The sequence below is a fragment of the Pseudophryne corroboree genome, chromosome 4 (genome assembly GCF_028390025.1).
Source record: "Pseudophryne corroboree isolate aPseCor3 chromosome 4, aPseCor3.hap2, whole genome shotgun sequence".
NCBI classification, from domain to species: Eukaryota; Metazoa; Chordata; class Amphibia; order Anura; family Myobatrachidae; genus Pseudophryne; species Pseudophryne corroboree.
In genome coordinates, this window is record NC_086447.1 from 944,619,423 (window position 1) to 944,624,193 (window position 4,771).

Consider the following 4,771-nt stretch of genomic DNA (forward strand, 5'->3'; position numbering starts at 1 on the left):
TGGCAGAAATTGCAGACGAGTTCTCAACTCCACTCCATCTTCATGGAAGATTAAAAAGGGCTCTTGTGAGTCAAACCTGCTAATTCAGACACCCGCCTTGCGGATGTCAAGGCCAACTGCATGACCACTTTCAAAGTGAGGAATTTCAACTCAACCTTATGTAAAGGTTCAACCAATGAGATTGCAAGAACTGCAACACCACGGTAAGATCCCATGGTGCCACAGGGGGCACAAAGGGAGGTTGGATGTGTAACACTCCTTTTACGAAAGTTTGAACTTATGGAAAGGAGGCCAATTGTTTTTGGAAGAAAACCAACAAGGCTGAAATCTGAACCTTAATCGAGCCCAACTTAAGACCCGCATCCACGCGATCTTGTAAGAAATAATGGAGAAAACGACCCAACTGGTATTCTTCCGTAGGAGCCTTCTTGGATTCACACCAAGACACATACTTTCTCCAAATACGGTGGTAATGTTTTGACGTTACTCCTTTTCCGCCTGAAGAAGAGTAAGGATGACTTCACTGGGAATACCTTTTCGGGCTAGGATCCGGCGTTCAACCTCCAAGCTGTCAAATGAAGCCGCGGTAAGTCTTGGTACACGCACGACCCCTGCTGTAACAGATCCTCTCGTAGAGGAAGAGGCCAGGGATCTCCTATGAGTTATTCCTGAAGATCCGGATACCAGCTCTCCTTGACCAGTCTGGAACAATGAGGAACACCTGAACCTTTGTTCATCTTATGATCTTTAGCCTATTGGAAAGAGTGGAAGTGGAGGGAACACATAGACCAACTGAAACACCCACGGTGTCACTAGGGCGTTCACCGCTATTGCTTGAGGGCCCCTCGACCTGGAACATCTCTGAAGTCTCTTGTTGAGGCGAGACGCCATCATGTCTGTTTGAGGAATTCCCCAACGACTTGACACATCTGTGAAAACCTCTTGATGAAGACTCCACTCTCCTGGACGGAGAACGTGTCTGCCGAGGAAGTATGCTTCCCAGTTGTCCACTCCTTGAACGATCATCGCTGACAGAGCGCGTATATGTTTCGTCGCCCAGCGGAAAATCTTTCTGGCTTCTGCCATTTCTTGTTCCGTTATAAACGGCTCTTAACTCTAGACCGGTAATGTGGTGACAAGTAACCTAACTTGACCCTCTTCCTTGGAAGTTTTCCTCCTGTGTGACAGCTCCCACGCCTCGGAGGCATACATCCGTGGTCACTAGGATCCAGTCCTGGAACCCGAACCTAAGCTTAGGAAATGAGAACTGCGCCGCCACCACAGGAGTGAGACTCTGGTCTTGAAAAACGTGATCATCCCAGGTGGGAACCGGACCGCTTGTCCACTGGTCCCGCTAAAAACACCCTGGCATGTAACCTGCCCACTAAATGGCCTCGTAGGCCGCAACCATCTTTTTCAGCAACTGAATGTATTGATGGATCGACACTGTTGCCGGTCTGACCAGACTCTGGATCCTCAGAGCCTTTTACACTGGAAGAAAACAACCAATTGTCTACTTGACCTCGCCGTAATCAGGAGAGCGTCTCAGTATAGAATAATAATGACGCCTTACTATCGAAGGACAACCATCATACCGCCCTCACCCTGGTGAAATTGGTAATGACAATCCTGAATTGCAAACCTCAGGTAAGCCTAATGCGGAAGAAACTGTAATTAGACCTCCTTTCTCCTTTTTCAGATTGGAGATCCCTGCCATGAGAGATCCCATCTTGGATTTTAACTTCTTTAAGTAGAAATTTTGGGATTTCAGATATAGGATTAGTTTGACCGAGCCGTCCGGCCTTGGGAGCACGAAAAAGCTTGAATAACAGCCCCTTTTTTTTTGTGTGACCGGGACAGTAGGACAATGACCTGATCCTGACACAACTCTTGTATTGCGTTGCATACTACCTCCCCGTCCAGAGGAGAATCGGTAAGCTTTATTTAAAATATCGTTGAGAGGAAACGTCTGGAAACTCCAGCATGTCCCCCTTGGGACTCTATTCTTAAAACCCACTGGTCCATGTCCATTCCAGGACTGACTGAAGAGTTTTAGACGTGGTCCCATTGGTGTGGGCTCCCACAAGATAGACCCAGCATCATGCGGTGGATGTGGCAAAACAGAGGATGATTTCTGCTTCCACGAACTTGAAAAGGCTGCTGACCTCTTAGCTGTTTTACCTTCCTCTACCTGCAAAGAAAGGGAAATCCGTATCTATTCGGTCGAAATGACTGCATCCTACAATAATGTGTCACCAACCGTTGTGAGGGAACATAGGGCAAGAAGGTAGACTTACCAGCGGCATCTGCCGAGATCAACTTAAAAAGGCCATCACCAAACCAGGCTTCACCTTCATAGGGAAGAGACTCCAGTTCTTCTAGGAGTCAGCATCAGCATTGCATGTGAATCCACAACGCCCTCCTAGCCGAGACTGCCATGGAATTGGCCCGCAAACCCAAGAGTCCTATATCCCTTGTGGTCGCACGGCAGTATGCTGCAATGTTATAGATATGACCCAACTTAAGGAGTATCCAATCTCTCCCTAGGGTAACTATCTCGGATGACAAGGTAACCGACCATTTCTGCATACAACTACTCCCCCATGCGCATGTAATGCAAGTATAATCAACGTAGACGCGGACACATAATTAGAGTATCACATAGCTTCCTGCATACGATCCTTTGTGACAGGGCCCCGTGCAGAACAGGGGGTGACTCTCACTTTATTCTATCCATGGCGGGAAAAGAATAAACACTCGGACTCCTCGTGAGGATTTGAAACCCTCTTGTCACGGCTGACCCAGAGTTTTTTCAACAGAGCGCTCAGCACATGAGAAGGAATAACTTTACCTCAGCATTCATTATAATTTTTTAATATATATATATATATATATATATATATACACATATATACAGGTTGAGTATCTCATATCCGAAATGCTTGGGACCAGAGGTATTTTGGATATCGGATATTTCCGTATTTTGGAATAATTGCATACCATAATGAGATATCATGGCGATGGGACCTAAGTCTAAGCACAGAATACATTTATGTTACATATACACCTTATACAAACAACCTGGAGGTCATTTAATACAATATTTTTAATAACTTTGTGTATTAAACAAAGTTTGTGTACATTGAGCCATCAGAAAACAAAGGTTTCACTATCTCACTCTCACTCAAAAAATTCCGTATTTCGGAATATTTGGATATTGGATACTCTACCTGTATATATATATACCTTAAAATACACATATACACACATATATCTATATATATATAACACATATACATATATATATATATATATATATATATATGCTTTTATCAGGAACAGCAGGGTCCCTAGTGACGTTAATACGTTCTTAATGTGTATGAAACCTGTACTGAATGCCGATGTTGTGGAGCTAATCAGGAAACATTATGGTCGACATAAGAAACACTATTCGTGTCGATCTCAGGGAGTAGTAACTGGGCAAAATAACATTTTTGCGACCCCGAGGGGTCTGAGGGAAATATATTCTATGAATATGACACCCTCCATAAATATTACTACGTCTGTGTTCGTGCCACAGACCTATGTAACCTCACTATACATACATATAGGTATAGCCCTTTCTGATATGCATCACATTATCATGCCAACTTTTACCCAGTCAGATAATGTTGGTGCCGACAGGGTCACCCCCACACATCTGTGTCTCCCATATGGTTTTCTCATGGGAAAAACATACATCCACTGACCCCACCCCCGCACCCTGCACCCTACAGTGCCTGTGTGTGTGGGAGCATAGCACACAGCGCGGATGCTGAATTCATAGGCATCCTCAATGGTAATGAGCTGAATTTGAAGCTACAGAAACAACAGACATCAGCAATACCAGTGTGACATTTTTAGCAGAGCGGTACAAACAGATCTTGTGCAGTCTCTGCGCAGCCCAGGACTTACTCAGCCGCTGCGATCACTTCAGCCTGTCTGGGACTGGAATTGACGTCAGATACCCTCCCGGCTAATGCATGGACACGCCTGCGTTTTTCCAGACACTCTCTGAAAACGGTCAGTTGACACCCACAAACGCCTTCTTCCTGTCAGTCTCCTTGCGATCGCCCGTGCGAACGGATCCGTCGCACAAACCTATCACTGAGTGGCGATCCGCTTTGTACCCGTGCAACACGCCTGTGCATTGCGGTGCATGCGCAGTTTGTGCCATTCCGCCCGCTGGAAACAAGGAGAGTATCTGCTTCTGCAGATGATGTTCTTCTCTACATATGAAACCCTGGATCCGATCTTCTCTGTCCTGAGTCTTTTGAGGAGATTTCAGGCTTTCTGTAAGCTTATCTAAGTCTGTTTCAGTCTGGTAAGGCTCTCCCCGCTGTCCTGAATCAAGGGGATGCAGTAATATCCTGGGTGGATGGTCAGTTTATTTGTACTCTGATATTGGAGCCATGTCAGATGAGCTGGAGGGTTGGAAACATCTTCCATTCACCAGAATGGCAAGGGCTATATCTCTCCCTACATTAATGTACTTCCTATTTTTTTCCCACTGAACTATATTTGCAGTAGATTCATATAGAATGATGGGAGACCTATAATTGGCGTACAGAAGTTATAACAACCTCTGGATAATAGAGGGATAACATTTTCCAATGTAATGGTGTACTGTAATGCTACGTTATATCACCGATTGGCTATTTGGCTAGGAAACCAATACCACCCTGCTGAGGGAGATCTGGGAAGGAAGGGGGCTACCTAATCAGTTTCCTTC